This window comes from Platichthys flesus, chromosome 2 (genome assembly GCF_949316205.1).
Source record: "Platichthys flesus chromosome 2, fPlaFle2.1, whole genome shotgun sequence".
Lineage (NCBI taxonomy): Eukaryota > Metazoa > Chordata > Actinopteri > Pleuronectiformes > Pleuronectidae > Platichthys > Platichthys flesus.
The window spans coordinates 10,621,846-10,641,452 of record NC_084946.1 but is presented as its reverse complement, the minus strand read 5'-3'; positions in this window follow the sequence as shown (position 1 = coordinate 10,641,452).

Here is a 19,607-nt window from a genome sequence, read left to right as displayed (position 1 = left end):
CTGGCACTGGCTTACAAATGAGACAGTGAAGGCCCATCCAGCATATGAAAGGAAACACAGCTTCAAAATATTCATTTGCCATCTGCTTTTGGACGATGTCCTGCCCGAATCAACTTGATGAGACTGACTAGTTGTTTTTTTCGTGGTCTACAAGTCCAGAAATTGTTTTTCCCTTTAAAAAAAGGTATAAAACCAGGAAGCAAATCCCTGCTGTTGTTGACAGGAGAGTGTACATCTCTTTGCGTTTGTTGGCACAGTCAAAATGATTCTCTTAAAAGCTCCCCTGCCTTCACATTCATTGAAACGTCTCTCCTCTAAATTGGTGGCAGAGGTGGGATCACTTCTGCATAAATTATGTTGTGATTGTTCGTCAGTGTCAGTTTTGTCCTACTCATTATTTTGAAGTTCCTCTGCAGCGTGATAATCGGCCTGACCGGTCATCCCTGTGTGCAGCCATTAAAGGCATTCACTACAGCTTATGTTGAATGTTAGCTATTAACCCAAAGAGGGGGTCTTTATATTTGTAAAAGGTAGTATCGCCCATAAAAAGAAAAATGAAAACAAGTGAGGACTGGTTTATAATTGGTATTATCTTAAATTCAATATGTGCATTTTTCAGCATAATTGACAAAAAGAGAAAATATCCAACAACAACATTTATCTTTGGAATGAGGAGGAGCCTCGCCCTTACCAGAAACTACAATTCTGCATTAAATAGCACTATGGGTTGTGTATCAGATGATTTAAAAACCACTAAAACAATTCCACTCAAATAAATGATAACCAAAGCAATACTGGGCCATGAAGAATATGAACCACCTTTGATACATTAGGCAGCAAAATAGAATTTGTACACTGACCCCTACCATAGTCTGGAAACGCAGCCTCTTAAAACAAAATACCAAAGTGGCATACTAAACAAAAATCTGCAGAGCTTAATGGCAAACATCCAAAATTAAATATCTATATATGGAACGGTAAATCCTGCCAGCTGTGAGTGATGCAGTGTGTCAGAGTTAACAGGTTAGCTATGCTATATGTCCCTATAGAAAGACACATTCATCAATATACCTTTTTATAAAAGTTAGCTGTATGAAGTTTCACTATATGCTGATCCTTTTTTTTTTCAGACTCAGAGTAATTAGCAAATGTTAATCGTTGTGTCAACATAACTCCTTTTGAAAGGTTTTCGCCACACAGAGCCAGTCAGGCAACAGCTGCTCGACAAGGATGAATCTGGCCTTCCTGATTGTAAAGACAGCTATCGACAGGATGAATCCATTACAACTGACAGAGACACCCCTGTAGTGTTACCATCAGATAAGCGAGTGAGAGACCTCGCTGTGCCCTACAGCTTCAGCGTCAGGTGGTCATCCCCCCCAACTGCTCCAGCAGTTTCAAATTCTTCTCATTTCAATGAACCCCACAATTGGGTCTGTTCATGTATGTTCTACATTTGAAACTCTTGTTTCTGTGGAGCAGATAGGCGGGTCCACAGGTTAGCTGGGGGTCTCACGTGTTTACTTTGCTGTGTGTAGGACAATATCCCTGAGAAGCAATTTGATTGATTTTTCCATCTCTAATACAGCTACTGGTGTCTTGTTTCTGATACCTATATTAGCAAAAGTCTGAAATAAAACATTATTGTGCACCAGCTTGGAGTCTTTTGGAGGGCGGGGCCTATTTCAATTATAAGGGGTGAAACATAGCAAAGGCCCCCAGCTGCATTATGACAACATTGGGCATCTAGGGCTTTAGCCAGGAATGTTGTTTTGACAAGAACTCAATCTTTCAGACGGAGGAAAAAACCTATTATCATCACAGAAGGTAAACAATTTAATCCCTGACCACGATGAACCCTCGCTGCTGCCTGTGGGTGGATGTAGAGATACAGAGGGAGTGGCTGGGTGACGTCTTCTTGTATACAAGCTCTTTGCAGAGATCTTTTGACATGGATGGCATGCAATGCTTCTGCTTGGCTGTCATGTTCACAGGAGACGTACAAGAAAAGGTGTATTGACTAATACTAACAAAGCAAAACTACTTTATTGCTATATGTTATTTGTATTGCTTGAAAATATTCTGACTTATTTTCCAGAGAACAGTATGACCTTTGTCTTTCCTATTAATGATCCATCTACTATACGGCTTATCCTTTGAGAGGAGCTGGAGCCAATCGACAGGTTGCTAGCATTCATGCTCACATTCCCGCCTACAGTCAATGTAGCGTCTCCTATTAGCCTAACCCCAGCCTGCATCTCTTTGGACTGTGGCAGAAAGCGTGAGGACCTGGGGAAAACCCACACAGACAACACTGGTTCCAAACCAGGGACCTTGCTGTGAGGAATCAGTGCACGCCACACAGTGTCACCCTTCCATCCTTCTATCACAAGTTAATATGTTGGAAGAGAAAAAAGTCTGCGGAATAAGGATTAATTTATTTTTGACCATTTGCCAACAGTCCCACAATGCCATCCATTGCATTTTAAAGATGCAATGATATTTTTTTAATTAAACGTGCAACATCATACATGTCTGTGATGATGCAAAGTGAAGGCAAGTGTCAGGCTTCACAACGTACTGCTCCCCCATTGGCTGACTGTAGTAGTATACCAGTGAGTGAATTACAGTTTATAAATCTAAGCTTTTATGTCTATATATGAACAGAAATATCAAAAAAAGTTCCTGTGTCCATTTACAACAGGTTCAATCCTGTAAATGAAATCTGCATTATAACATTTCACCAGTGTATAGAGTACTGATTGTCGGTGTCAGTTTAAGTGTTGTCATCAACAATCATGAAACAAATTTCTTTCTAGCATGACCTTGAAGATAGAGAGGTCCCTAAGTTTAGGTATACTTCAGTAATTCTTCTCCGTTGGTACAACCATAGATTTGGAAGCAGACAAGAAACCCAATAATAGTGATGTTAAAGTGAAGTCTTTAACTATGTTATCCCTCCCGCACACTCTATTGTTCCTACACATTTAGAGACAATGGAGAAAAACAGGAGTTTGTCTCTAGGAACAAGCTGCTGCTGGTGGTCAGATGTCCGGTTAGGAGCTTCTTCCTCTCACAGCCAGACAAGAGGAACCAAGCAGCAGACATCAGCTGGGGAGCGTCCCGAACCACTGTTCATATGTAGTGTGACGGGCCTGATTGTTAGATATTGATCTTATGGATGAAATGGTGATATCTACTTTACAGGCTGTGATTCTTAAATCAAGTTAAAATGAAGCGACGTACCTAAGGTTTTCAAAGCCACATATTTCCATTCCAAGAGCACTAAAGGTTAGTGTTACACACACCCTGTCCTCAGCTTTGGAATGTCCTGTCCCTATAGTCCCAGACCCTGCCACCTCCTAGAAACAGCCCTGTTCTATATGTGGGTGTGAAAATCCAACACACCCTGTACTTTCTTACAGAAGTTCAGCCAAAAATAATCAGTATGTTTTTAAAAAACAGGAAGCAGAAATAAGGTCTGTCCTCATTAGTATCTGAGTTCTTTCAGGTTGGGAACCCCGTTTTTTTTTTTATGTCTTACTTTTGCTTTTTTTCTGTTTCCCCGCTGCGTTCATCAAAGAAGACTGCGTACTTCTCCAGGGACGTTTGTATACTATGATCTATACATAGATCTCATAGCACAGTTAAAAATAAACAGCCTCAAAACATTGCATATATATATATAAGACACTCACACCAAGTAGAAGAGTAAGAAGGGTCACAGACGGATTGATGGAACTTGTCTCCTGTGACAGGTAATCTGTTGTTGATCACATACAGGGTTTTACTGCACACTGCCCTGTTGCGCTGCTAAAGCAGAAAATCTTGTTTAGTAACAACTAATGTTTGTTCGGGTTGATGAACTGCCAGTATCGATGTAATAATTGACATAACACTCAGTCTCCTCCTCTGTCACTCCCTCCTCATTAGTCATCTTGCCTCGCCGCTCAGTTGACTTTGCTCGTCCTGTCAGTGGAGCCATCTCATCGACTAAAGCGGGTGTTTTCTGCCTCGCTAACAGAAATTTGCCACGGTATGAAGAGATGGGGCGGGGGGGGCGGTGGAATTAAATGTACTGTGGAAGGATCGCGCGTGACAAGCTGGGTGCTGTAAGAAAATCCTGTTTTCCTACTTTTTGACATCCAGTCAATATATTGACAGCGTTTGTCACTACAGTGCAGCTTTGGCTGTAGAAGCAGATGCCATCCAGCCCAGGCTGACCTGTCAAGCTTCGATTCGCTGGTGCACCGGCTCTTTGCAGGTGGAAATCCCGAAGCATGGAAGACAGGTAGCTCAGACAGTGAGGAAAATTCTTCCCTTGCATCCATTACTGACAACGTCTCTTCGAGCGTCACATACACAGCTCTAAAAAAAGGCCTCTTCAAACATTTTGGATGCTTTCGGATGAAAAAGTTTTCCTTGTGTGACACTGATGAGAGAGACGAGGGAGTTAAAGTTATGTTATTGCATATTAAAGAAACTAATACATATTTTTTCATTAAATGACAGGAGAAATTATTAAATTTTATCAGCGGGAAATGAAGCACCCACTAAAGCCCATTGTTCAATGCATCGCTGCTTCTGTTTAAATAAATACAGTGTTACATTTTGTCCAGGCTGAACACAGTCAGGATTGGTCTTCCGCATTTTGTTTTGTGTATTTTTGTTTTGTTTTTAACTTTAGAGACAAGACTCTTTTTTTTATCCTTTCCAAAACAGAAGGCACAAGAGCAGATGTGGAAGGAATGTGTAAAGAGTGCTCCATTACAATCTGCACTTGTAAGTGTGTCCAGCTAACTAGCTTAGAGACCTGATGCCACTTCCAAGGCCAAGGGTCGGCATATCATTAAGTGACTGCATGAGTTTGGGGTTAAAATGTTAGGTGGAAAAAGCCAGATGTAGGACTCCGACAGTCACTGTGTAGTATTTCTTCACTGTATGGGAGAGGGGATCTGGAGGGGACTAGATCAGAATACAGGGTAACGTTAAAAGGCTCTGTCCTGCTCATTGACCTCCAGACAATGTTATCTGTGATAGTCTTACATTCAGACCAGAGAAGTAAAACGTCAAAGTACCTGAGAGGCAATTCGCTCTGCAGTCCAAAACAATACATGCAATACATCATACAGTTACCCAGCAGAGATTAATCGTGCCTTCACTGTCGTCATGAATCATGATGGGTATTGTTTTTTTGTAATTTAGCTAAAAACGTTTGCCCTGATGGGAGCTTCTGATCATCTTTTAATGGATTCCACGGCTCCACAGACCCAAAATATTGCTCCAGTAATCACACAGCACAACTTGACAATTTTAACCTGTCTCTTCCTGTTTTTGGTTAAGACTGCCCGACCAGATTAAACCACAGGACAGAATCCAGTGAAGAAGAATGAAACGTTTTCATCATTGTTATGTCCAAATGAAAACTTCACAAATCCTTTCAATAATAATAATTCACTGCTGGGAGGACGGCCTTTGAATGAAACTTGTGTATCTGTCATGTAGAAATGTAGAAAAAAAGGAGTGCAATGTGATCAGAGCAATGTGATTTTTCCAAAAAAAGTAGAAATACTACAACACCCAGACTCCCAGGCCAGACTCATACTCTCCTACTGGATGCTTGCCCTACGCTTCAGGTATGTTTACCAAAAGCGACAGAGCCTTGGCTGATATACCGCTTATAAGAATAAGAATAAATTTGTAGTCAACAATACAAAGGACATTGAAAGTTGGCAAAGTTTCCATTTCAAAACAATATCTATATTTGCATCATAATTAAGCTTCATATCATACATAAATAATTTATATATATATATACATTATAACAGAACAAACATCGTAGTAAACAGCCATCGGATTCTACATTTAGTTTCAGTTTATAATTGGCACAACCAACTGTTAATATTAATGTTTATACTTTTCAGATCTCTGCAATCGTTTGTTTCATAATGATTGAATTTAGAATCACGTCGCCTAATTGTGATGCCACTCACAATAATGCATTTCTGTCTCAGAGTAAATGAGGTTCTGACTTCTGACAAATGCACAAGACAAACAACTTATTTTGTAGCACACAAACTACTGCACTGGATGATTCCATTCAGATAGAGCTGCGTGTAACTTCAGAGAAATAATGGGGCTGTTTCATGTGTGAGTGGTGGGAGGTGAGACATTCAATAACTTCATGAACATCTTGTACGATCAAAGGGTGAAAGATGGATCATGAGTCACATGTAATTTAATTAGAGACAGTAGAAAGATTGGGAAATGCAACGAACCTGCCGCAAAAAAAATCTTACAAGCATGTATGTGACAGCCTTCACGGTGGCTCTCACATGGCCTGTGGTCGCAACATGGATAATTACTTCTCCCGGTGGCGCCCTTTCAAATCATAACCAAAGCTCCTAAACACGAACACATCGCGAGGTTGGAAATGTCAAACGCTCCTATTTTCTTACCTCCCTCGGTTTTCCATCACTGTCTCACAACTCTATTTTCCCCTGCCTCTTTTGTGCCTGTCCTCTCTTCTTTTCAGGGGAGATGGAGAGGGGGAGGGAGGGTTGCCAGCGATGTCACGGCTAGAGAAAGCTTATCCTAGGTAGAGGGGTCTGTGTATAGAGTCAATCAGAGCTGTACAAACCCTTGATTGCCATTGACATTTACCGGGGGCCCATTTCCAATTAATCTTCAAGGGCCTCCACCTCTTGAAGCCTGATTACGATTTTCCCCCGACAAACTAGCTAATTTGTAATTGGCCATGTGTCTGGCAGAGCAGCCGCTCCTTTATCACGGCTAGATTGAGACGTGGTTGAAAAGGAGATGGATGGGGAAAGATCGCTCACTACCCACTGAATTCTAAAATTATTTACAGACATGGAATACATAAACTACACAGATTATTTATTATGTAAGCTAGATATTTAAAATACAAGAACTTGGTTTTGGTCTTTTGCTTACCATTTAAAGGTACTGTGTCTTACCTTTATGTGATCCTAGAGTCTTTCTTATTATTCTGACGTATTCTATTGTATCCTCATCTTGCCTCATGTGTTGGTTTTCATCACATTTATCTCTAGGGACCCCAGACAGGGTTTGCTGAACAGATGAGCTCCCCTCGTGATGAAACAAAGAGCCCCCCCCCCCCCCCCCCCGTTAGACTTTGGCCATATATAACTCAGTATTACAGCGTCATCAATGCTCACACGTTTGCCTTAAATGTTGGCTTTTGGCCTCTGTCTCACATTGACCCATCAAATGTAGAATTTGGTGTCCTTCTCTTTAACTGGGATCACCCTAACCCCAACCTGAGTGAGGCTGTGTGGAGTTAACGCATGTCACACAGCAGCAAATTCATTCATTATTTAAATCTTCTGTGTCTGCCTGTATAGCCGTATATACCCCAAATGCTTTTCTGCACAGCAGAGAAGGTAATTTGCTGCACACAGTTTCCAGATTCCATGCGGAGTGGCAGCGCTCAGGATGAGTTCACCACCATCAAAGCTGTTCCTCCATTTTATTATCATTTCCTCTGGAGAGGCACAAGATTTTCTTTTATTTGGCATGTCAAGTGGATTGTAAAAGATAGTTTTAAGTTCCGCTGAATAACTGCAATGTATATTCAGTATAGTGGCATTACTGCAATCACAACCCTATCTAATCACTTGAGTAAGTAAAAAACAAGACAACAGGTATGATAATGAAACCCCTATTTGCTGTACTCAGCCCAAATAATAGGTTATTGTAGATACCACTGTTGCCTTGGAGCAAACATATCTTTACTGAGAGGGAGTTTTATTTTTTTCCGTGAATGATAAATCAAAAAAGGGAGAAAAAGAACACTGCCAGTGATTTGTGTTGTATAGGCCTTTATACTTGGTCTTCAAAGAGCAGAGCCTTTTTACTCTCAGATTAATTTAATGTGGTACAACATCCAAATTAACAATAATAAATCAAGAAAAATTTAAAAGATCATTTAAACTAATCATACCTGGCCATTTGTAATAATTTGGATAGATACATTATTTAGATATCAATGGATAGCAACTTTTGAAAAAAATTGACCCTATGAAAACCATCCAACACTAAATGTACCCAACTCATTGGACGTGAGGCCCATGAAACCCTGTAGCCCGACAGGTCCATGGGGAGGGGAGCAGCCTCAATGCACTGCAATGTAAAAGAACACACGAAAAAAGGATTTGTATTGTCAACTTGTCTTGTGTGGTGTTTCTAAATTGTAAAGTGTTGTCAAGTAGGTGAAGATGTTTACGTCCTTTGCTTGCTTTTTTTCAATTGGCTCATCATTTCCAAGCTCCAGTGCACTGAGCTCTGGGCCATACTCTTAAAGATTGAGAATTGGACAGTGATTTATGTTTTTTATTTCTTCACCTCACATCCAAAGGTTCAACAGTTATGGGGGAAATGTACAGCTGGGACAATATATGGGGGAAATTTATGTACACGTATTGTAAATTAATGAGCTTCATGCAGTAAATCCCCACATAATGTGTCTATCTGCACCAAGAGCATATCAGATCTTTCTTGGGCTGTGAACTAGAGTTCATATCTAGTGAGTAATTGTTAAGATACCCTGCAAACAAAAACAATACAAACTACAGCACGTACCTTCGCCAAGGCCAAACAGCCCCTTGAAGTTCGATTGAGCTGCACCAACTTTAACACACTCACAGATATCACTCCACTACATGTTCCTGAATTTTTTCAGCAAACTTCTCAGAATTATTCCCTGGGAAATCTGTGGAAGAACAACCTATACAACAAAATTGATGGGGATCTTCCCTGACCCATCCTTTAACCAGGTTCCATGAACATCTATCAATTCGTTTTTTGTAATCTTGCTTACAGTCGAAAAACAATTGGAAAGGAAAGGAAGTGGAAACATAACGATCCTTGACGAAGGTATGACATCAGAGGTTATTTGGCAGGTATGGGAATACCGTAGGACTGAATGTCAGATACATTTTTTATTACATTCACACTATACAAGTTATTGTTTAAACTTTCTTTTTGATGTTGCCTGACACTGTTGTTGTGTTGCAGCGCTGCCTGCACAGAGCTACTGGTGAGGCAGCATGCTGCATGTTATTTGGACCCTCACATATAGAGAGTGGATCAGGACCTGCTGTGAACACAGGCACTAACATACAGGTGCACCGCCTGCATGCTGGGAGATACTTATTCAGACTGCAAAGACACATGACGGCACACAATCCTGAGCACACACACACACACATACACACACACACACACACACACACACAAATACAGAGAAACAGAACAAAGGAGGAGAGAAGGGGCAGGATGAGTATGAATATATGTGTATATTTAGTTTCACCAGGGTCTTTCTCCAAGATTCAAAGAAAACTGCCTCTAAATGCATGGATAATATTTTGTACGCTTTCCCGCACAAGGAACAGCATCATTATCAAAGCATCTGTGCCTTCGTTCACAGCCTGAACCTCTTTGTGTAGTATCGCTTATGTTTTCTCTCTCTTCACCCTGACAAAAGCAACTATTTTAAATAAGGTTATAAAAGATTGTTACATCCCTCACTCGTATGTAAACAATATCACTTGCAGACATGTATACTCCCAGAAACCCACACATGAACCCCCTCGTTTTAAAGCTCCTTCTTTCCTACTGTCTTCATTTAATTTCCGTGCTGTTTATCCTCTGTCTCACCAACGCCACTGGGTCACAGAGGGAGGGAGGGCAGTAGTGGAAGTGGGATTCCCAGACGGCCCATTTGTCCAGCCCAGCCCCTGCACCGGCTTGATAACACCGTCGCTGCCCACCCCCTCTCCCCCACTGCAACCTCCCCCTACTCCTCCCTCTGCCCCGGGCTGCTGTGCTCTGCAGACCGGTGCCCATGGCAAAGCCACCCAGGAATCTTATCTCCTGCCCAGGCTCATTCCTGGTCCTGTCTGTCTGTCTGCCTGCCTGCCTGCCTGCTGCTATTCATGCCCTCTGCGTGTGTGTGTTTGTGTGTGTGTGTTCACCCTTCTCCACCTGCTCATTTGCATCACTATCTTTCTCTCCCACTATCTTTTTCCCGTCTGTCCTCTGGTCTTTCCATCTGCAGGTTCTCAGACTTCCCCAAATTCCTGACTGTCTCATATGTGGCTCGGGTCCTGACCTGGTCATGTAGAGCGGTCTCAGTGTGTTTAAATATCTGTCTGTCTGTCTGTCTGTCTGTCTGTCTGTCTGTCTGTCTGTCTGTCTGTCTGTCTGTCTGTCTGTCTGTCGCTTGTCTACCCACATCTGTGTCTCTTCCTCTATCACTGTATATCTGCCCCTGTGTCTCTCCGCATGTTTGCTACCTGTCATCTTACTGTACATGCTTGGCTGTCTCTCTATGTGCCAGTGTGTTTACCTGTCCACAGCCAGCAGCTTGTGTATCAATCGTTCCACCAGTCACATCGCCATCCATCTGTGTGTCTGTTTTCTGCACTTTCTGCCTAACTGTCTGTTTTCCTTTCTATGCCTGTCAGCTTATGTTCTTGTCTTTCTCTCAGTACACCTATTCATATTTTGAATAATATTCAGAAAAAAAGGTGTAATATTGTCATATTTCTTCAGTCTGCTTATCTTAGTATAATATTAGCAAGATACGGCTCCAGGAGGGAGGTATAATAAACACAGTACAACTAAGATTGCTAGAATCAATCATTTTTAAGTAACAATGACTCAAGTGACTACCATAATGGAAAAGTGGTCACTGGTAGTGATGAATGCAGAGTTTTGGGGATTTTATAGAATAAAGCTTTACAATTTGTATTCACTCTCACCAGGCACATCATTTTCAGCCGCAGTTGCTTTTGGCAAAGAAGCTCTAATAAACCAACATGTACTCGATCAGTTGCTAAGAACAGACACAGTTTATAGGAAGCAGGTGACCAAAGTAGAGGAAGAACTGGACATATTTTCAGGAGTGGGTGGAGACAAAAACAGAGCAAAAACAAAAGGCAATATTGAACATGTATTATTCTAATAGATTCCGAGTCAATGATGGTGTTGCTCAGTGTCTGCTGGGCATTTAACTCAGGCCCTGTTTCCAACATTTTAAGCCATGTCGTTTATACTCACCTTAATAATTAACTGTGCAATGTTTATTTCTTCTGCAGTTAAATGGCTCCTGTGTAATCCGTTTCACTTTGTATATTCTAATAATGTATATATTATAATATTATTTCCATAGGTATATAATTCATGTTAACTTATTGTTACTTTACTCATGTTTTTTTTCCGACAGCTCTTTCTGCTGCTGCAACACAGCAAACGCTGTCGGACTAATAAAGGATTATCTCATTTTATCGTATCTTATCTCAAATATATTAGATTGTTTTGTTTTCAAAATCTTCTCAATCAGGTCAAGAGATAAGGCTGGTGCTCATTTTTGTCAACAAATGCTATGGAAAGATCAAAACAGCAATAAATGTGACCGTCTCAAGACTTGATCATCATCTGCTGTGTGAGTGGCTCTCAGCCCCAAGCTCATTTGTTCCTACAGATATAAATCAAGAGATCAGAGGTACACTGTTTGATTATTAAAAAGGTAAAAATGAATCCCCTCAAAACTGTGGGCATGGGAGTACTTAGTTAATGTTCAAACAAGAGAAAAACATTTGTTAAGGAACATTTTCTCCTGCAGATTAGTATTTGGTACCTTTGTGAGCATGTATGGTTACACAGAGGCATTTGTGAGATTGACACAAAATACACTACAATGGCTGTTTAATAGAAGCAGTGGTAAAAGATAAATAAACTTTGGCTACATGGGAAATATTTAGTAATTTCACTGAATCTGTTGACGTAACATTTAGGGAATAGCAGCGGCTTTTTCTTTTAAAGTGCCAACACCGTTTCCTGCGACAAATAAGATGTGGTGTGGTTCAGTGTGACTGTGTATGTGTGAGAAAGTAAACCGGCGTTGAGTTTGATTTCCTTGTGTCACTTTCACGCTGCATGACATGTGTACATCACTTTTTATTCAATTACGACAGACAACAGAATGTAGGGCGTTCATTACCTTGCAATACCTGGATATGATATGACAAACAGCAAGAGAGAAAGAGAGACAGAGAGAGAGAGAGAGAGAGAGAGAGATGCCCCAGAGCATCGTCTCAACAATTGACATGAGTAATAAGCAACGTCTCCACCGACACGCCATTCAAATCTCCTCCCATCGTCATCTTTGATATTGCTCGAGGCGTTGTTCATTTGTTGTTCCACACGTCCGTCATGGTACAACTAGCCCCCCCCCCCCCCCCCCCCCCCGCCCGCCCCTTAATACTCTCACACACACACTCACACACACTCTTCATTCTTCCCTGTCTGTGGCTGAAATGACTATTGACGTTTGGGTTTGGATTTGAAATGTGTTGGAACACAGGAAGGTGCCGGGGGGTGGAGGAGGTGGTGGGGTGTTAGTTTGGACATAAAACAGCTCTACCCTAGGATGGCAGTCAGAGGGCCATTTCACAGAGGGTAGCCTCGGATATTATGTTCATTGGCTTTCTTTGTAATTTTATTAATGGGCAGCACATTAATCTTTACTCAGCCTGAGACCAGAAGCTTGGCAGTGGAGCAGTTTCTGGTGTAGGGTTTTAAGGATTCAAGGATTCGTTGTTTCTACCAAGAGGGCACTAGTTCTTAGTTTACTCAGTGGCTTCTCTCCTCCACATTGGCGTGATGAGCTCCTCACATTAGCTTCTCTGTTTTGTTTGTCTGTGTTATTGTGTTTACATGGCCACCGATATTGCCCTGATCAAGTACAAAGCATTATTTTGATATGGGGCATTTACATGAGTTCTTAGTAGTATTTTTTTCCATCATGTGTCATCAAGGGGCTGGTACGGGGCTTCATGTCAATGTCACAAAATGCTGCGAGAACTCCGATGCAACGTTATAATGCGATTAAGACATAAACGTGTCTACATAATGCGACTTAGATTATGTTTGCATAGCAGCGTCCTATTCAGACTATTGGTTTAACTGGGTTGTATATTGGGTTCCATGTAGTCATCATGAATGGGAACGGGAAAACAAAAATGGGAGGAAATGAGAGGCCTTAAAGAAACTTATTTGTGTGTGGTGTGTGTGTGTGTGTGTGTGTGTGTGTGTGTGTGTGTGTGTGTGTTCACCTTGTCCTTGTATCCTTGTCTTTATCTGTCTTTTTAGTCTGTTTACTTCTCTGTGACGTAGGTCAAGCTTATTATTACTCATTTCAAAACAGTGATCTTGTAATACCCATGCTTTCCCAGTTTCACTTCATTTAACACGCATAATAGAGATTGATGTAAATATTCCATATGACATAGCATCATCCAGCTAATGATGTTTGGTTGATTACCACATTAGCTGCTCTAATCCTACCTTCATGGGAAGAATTACAGAAGGTACGATGTGAATATTCAGTGTCTGATTGAAATCAGCAGCTTCTAAAGTTATTTCCATGTGCACTGAACCGTTCATGTAACAAAGAAAAATTAGGAAGCTCATAGTAAGGTCAAAGGAAATTGTATCAATAAATCATTAGTGTGTTAATTTTTATCACCATAAATCACAGTAAACAAGCAGGTTCCTCGCCTAGAAAATTGGCAGGCTCTACCATTGAAGCTCAGTTTCTGATGTGACAGAACAAGTGAAAGTTTGAAAGTTTGATGGAAGAAAACTTTCAGCTTGTTTCAAATAGTAAGAAACAGTGACGGGATGTACTGAGGCTTATGGGAAACATGGTCTTCATTTTGGAAACTCAATTATCTACTGGTAATGTCCTCATTTGCAACGGTAATTACACAGAGCTAAGGTATATCGCACAGAGGCTCAGTGGTTAACATCATCACAACACACAAAGATGGACTTGGACACAAGTTGTTGGCCGGCAGAGAAGGTCCATCTTCATGTTCTCCTATCGTCTTCATTTACTCAACTATGCTTTAGTACAATTCTCATGTACTTCTACTTGCTGCATGTAAGCAGTGAAATTTTATGTTAGTGTACTACTACTTTCCAGTTCACAAGGCCAGCGAGTAGGATTTAAGATATCTATTGGCAGAAATAAAAAAATTCTTCAGAATTGGTCACTTGAAACAAAGATTCATGTTTCTTGTGTGTTTTGTTTACCTTAGAATAAGCCCTCTCTATCTACATCAGGAGCAGGTCCTCCTCCTTCCATGTTCCCAGAGAGGACATAATAAACACAGACTGTACACAGTGTCTTCTGTGTCCTTTTTTTGTTTTGTTTGATTTTTCATGTTTTGTCCAACCTTAAGCAGCCACACCACCGTCTTGACCTTGTGTTTTCATTCCCAATGTAAAAACCAGTAAATACATTATCACTACTTCCTAAAGTATGTTTGGTATTATCGTCTTTTCTTACCATCACGATTCTTCCTGGACAAAGCAGAGACTCACAAGCATCATATTCACATCTATATTCATTTGGAGGGGAGTAGAAGCATCAATTCCACAACACGCCTCAGAGACATCTGGTTCCCTGCAGGCCTCGTGTCAGAGCCGCACTTCCACACAGGTGCATTCCCTTTATGTTGGAGATGAGCAGAGCACTGCCGTGTAGCGGAGATCGATCCAACTTGGGAAGCGCTGTCTCTGCCTCTGCATGACATGAGCTTCTAATATAATGCGAGAGGTCACCCAGCCAGAGTCAGGGCAGCACATGTGTGTCCATTAGACACGCGTGTGCAATGACGCAGATGAAAACACACAAGCACACATAAGCGTAAATCATCCTCTTCATCAAACTTCTGAAACTCTGTACTTCAAACTTTCTGTATATTGATTTTATATAAAGATATTCCTGACTCCCCCATATTAGTTTTGAAAATATCTTAGGTTTAATATTCCCCTTACAATAATCCTTTCAGATGAAAATTTTACAATGAAGTTGCCTTTGAAATGTCTCCTAGCAGCACCACACCCACTTTTTCTCCTAATAATTCAACCCCTCCGTAATGAGGTCTAGGTAATTAACCACAGTACTCCTTCATTACAGGAGAGGCGGTGGTCTAGTGGCAGAAACTTGGACTATGGGCAGGGAAGGTCTCTGATTCATCTCTGGTTTGACTCCACGGAGAGACAACAAAAGACGAACCTGGATTGATCTGTCCAAAAATCCAAGAGTCTCCCTACCCTGTCTAGTGCCCCTGAGCAAGGCACCTTACTCCCCCAACATCTGCTCCCCGAGCGCTGTACATGGCTGCTCACTGCTCTGTGTGTCCTGCACCAGATGGGTTAAATGCAGAAGTTAAATTTCCCTACCTGCATGAGTGTGCCTTTGCATGTATGTGCATGTGTTTGGGACTAATAAATGCATCTTAATCTTAATCTTAATTACTTTGTTCTCTATTTAAGCATTCGGGCTAACATTTTCACACGATATGATGTTAGTTTTGTGTTACCTTTTTAAAACAAACGATGTAGTGCGTTCTGATCTGATACATAAATCTGTAAATGTACCACATAAGTTAGCATACTTTAGAGGCACCACCGTAAAATGAGCATCTCCCATTGAGCTGAACAATCTTTCTGTTCATGCACACCAGTCTAATTTGTGATCTCAGGGTGTAGAGTCGGTATAAAAGTGTTACCGTTTATAACACACTACTTTTGACACATTTTTCTTGTCAGCTGCATGAGTGAGTTGAAAAGAGAGATAGTGGGAAGTCAACACTGAGCCCAGCCCCTGTGATGTGTCTTTCCCCGTGGGCCTACTATATCCAGATTAAGGGAGAGTTCACAGATAGGCGACAGGCTCCAGCACCCATATCCAATCAGACGGTTCCCTCAGGGGAACCATGTGCTGCACACATATGTGGCCAGAGCCTCACAGCATGATACTATGGTGTCCTCCAGGAGTCCTCCGCGAGGATCATGGGAAGCTGTGAGCGAGAGCACAGCATTTTTGAGTGAACAGTGGGTGATCTATTTGAAGATGAGGCAAAGAATTTTACGAACAAAATGGCAAACTACGCCATGGTTTTTATCAGGTCCTCGCTGCAGCACGAGTACGCCGAGACAAGAGGAGGAGGGAGGCAGCGTGCTCGTGTGCTGTCCTCCGCCTTTTCGAAGTCTCGCACTCTTCAAGGCTTTCCTTCCCTCTGCTCAAAAGCCTTTTCTGAAAGTCTATTTGTAACACTGCTTACTTCTTTCCCGCTTCCTTTATCCGACGTCACAGTGTGGGTGCTGTATCACATCTCTCTTCTTTGTAATGAATATGTGCATGTGTGTCTGTGTAGGAAAGCTGTATGGGGTCCACATGTGTGTGTATCACTGCCAGCTGTAGAAGGAGTCCTATTTTCTTATCAAAAGGAAGGAGACACAAACCCTATAATGTACATTCACCTCCTGACTAAGATATTTGGAAACAGCCTCTTCTTTTTCTCTGCCTTCCTTTATGAAATTTCTTCCATGCATAAACACACAGACACACACACCTTTCCACAGTTTTAGGACTGCATTACCTTTCATGAAAAACCACACACAATGGCATCAGGCCCTAGAAAACCAAATAACCCAGCACCACTTCCCGAGCCATCACACTTGATCCGTGTGTGAATGAATCACACTATGCTACCATTTTCCTCTCATCTCCCTTCCTGCCCCCTACAGAACCGGAGCAAAGCCATAGCTCATATTTCCACTGACAAAAGAGGTGACAGTGAAAGGAAAGTGAAAAGGCTATAATAAATGCTACGGCAGAGGTACAAGGAAGAGAGAGCGGCGTTTGAAAACGGTAACCTTTTTCAGATGCTGATTTAGTATTCATTATTAATGACCTTTCCGTACCTGAGCAAAGCTGTTGCCAGGAAGTCCCCTTCATGTTTGCGTCTGCAGGAGCTGAGGGCAAACGCTGCGGACTTGTTGGCTGATGGATTTCCACACTTTGTACACGTCTTTCACATGTATACTGTTTAATTTGACCCAGGAAGTCCACACGCTGAGTAAAGAACAGTATCAGCGTAGTGAGCAGCGTGCTGAACACAAATCAGGGGTCAGACGGTGGAGTTTGGTGCTTCAGTATTTCCATTGTCTGTCTGTACCTGGCAGGAGAGAAGACAGAACTGGATACACACAGACAGGATACTGTCTTCCCTCCGTTCTCCCTCACTCCTCTTGCATTTAACGCTTTCTGTCTCATCAAAAAGCATTCTCATGCTAATTGAACTTAAAGAGCAGCGATGCGTACAGAGATCTGCGAGTGCGCCTGTGAATGTGCGTGTGGGCGTGTGTTTGTGAGCTCGAGCGATCCCCACGAATGTGCTCATCCAGGCTCGATTTTCTATTCACAGTGCCTACACTTTGACAATCATCCCAACACCGTGAAAGACATACTCCTAAGCACATAACTTCCCTGCCAGCCAGTACAGTAAAACTGATCTATCCATCTATCGCTCCACCCGTCTGTTTATCCAGCAATCCCTTCCGTCAGTCTGTCATCCTTTTGTCTATCTGCCTCAATTCATCTGTCATTATCAGACCGAAAATGTAACTCATACTCCCTCTCCCCAGCCGATAAGACTCCACACATCACTCAGGAGCATTCCACTGGGGCCCTGAGACAACATGCACACCAGCCTCTATGAGGACTCACCTCCGTTATCCCACTGTTTCTTTTGTTTTCAGTTTTGAGGGACTTGAAACATATTTTCGCTGCAGCTTCCTTTGTCTCACCAAATGCCAAATTATTATATGCAATCATAGGCTCCTCTCTGTGCCCAAGATTTAACTGCACCGTCAATATTTGCTACCAATTCCCTATTTGCAGCCATAATTAGACTGCTTACTGGGATTGCAGCGTAAAGAACTTCAGCCAAACAAAAGACTCACAGCCTTCTGTGAGAAGAGGGCTCTGACAAATCAATTGAGACCTTGTTTTGCTGCCATCAAGTTATGGTTTAAGGTATAAAAAACACGGGCGAAGCAAGGCTAAACATAAATGGTGTATGGCTCTGCACTGTTAGCAAAGCAAGGACGAGTGTTTGTAAGGACTGCAAGGTAAACAGGTAAAGCCGGTGATGACCATGCCAAAACAAAGACCATAAAATCTGACGAGGTGTAGCTCCCCCTCGGCTCCACCACTACAATGCATGGTAGGTAATGAGGAGACGCCACAGTGTGTAATGTCTCATAATGTTAGCGTCTGACAGTCACACAAATTAAGACGCCACTTAGAGACTTCACATTCAGAACACAAAGAGATAATTGTTGAAATAAACCCACTCGACAGAGACGCTTCACTAAAGAAGCATCTCGCCTCCTGCGAAGTAGCCCACAAAGACGCTCAGTGTAAAACGCAGCAAACCAAAGCCAATAAATGAATACTTCTGATTTATATGGTTACAACTGGGACTGATGAATTAAGGCTCTCCCTCTGAGAAACAACACAACCACAAGGCTAGCATGTATGACATGTTAAAAAGGGGCAGGTTAATGACGTGATACGAGACTAACTGTTTATTTTAAATACACATATATTATTTCATTTACCCAAGAGGGACCCTGCAGAAAAGATTTTGGAGCCACTGTTACACACTGTTATATGTATTGACTGAATTGCTTCGTGGAAGTGTTTTCTCAAAGTCAATGTGCACTTACGGCCAATCCGGGTATTAGCACCCACCAAAATGTCTGCCAGATACTTTGCTTGATTTAACACAACAATGGAATTACACCGCCACCCACACATGAAACGTCCTCCTTCCATTGCCACCATCTTCACTGGTTTGAAATTTGGTCGCTCCTCTTTCTAAGATGGCGACAGTTGAGGATGAGAAATGGCCGGTGTCTTATTATAGTCCTCTGCAGTTTGCCATAACTTATCAGTGTGAGCACAACATACAGCATGTGCAATTTACAGAGGAACGCAAATTAAGACACGACCAAAGACTTCATTCCTGTTTGTTTTGTGGACACCTGTGGCCATCAGGATGGTTTAATAATCCGGGTCCCAGAGTTCAGAGGTCATGAAACACTTCTTGAGCTTCTACTTTGTCAGAAATACCCCAGGAGCTGGATTTACCATCTGATCATATGCTAAGACTTATCCTAGTTACAGTGTTTACCAAATGAGGTTTGATGAATCACCTAATGAAGACCACACAAAACAGTTCCTACATATAGATTAGTTGTTACCAAATATTTATGTGAGCTTGTGGTCATGACGTATTGCGTACACAGTATGCTTCACGCTGAAGTGATAAAGTCATGAGAAATCTTACTCTGCATCAGCAGCAGGGATGCTGCTATCAGCGTTAGTTTAGTCATCTTGCCTCAGAGGATAACAATTGAGAAACCTATAGCATAAAGTAAAAAGCTAACATAATGCAGGAAATGCACGTAAAGAGGGAAAGTATGAGCCCTGTGCACATGTCCAAATTTTTTCTTTGACATGTAAATTCCCAAGAGAATCTATACGAATAAAATAAATCTACTTACCATGCGACAAAAATGACCTTCCATGGCCTCCACCATTTCTGAAAACGTCAGCAAACACGTCACAGCTCAAGAACTTTCTCCTTTCAGACGTTCAGAACATGACATTCATATGAACTCTTCTTACTACCAAG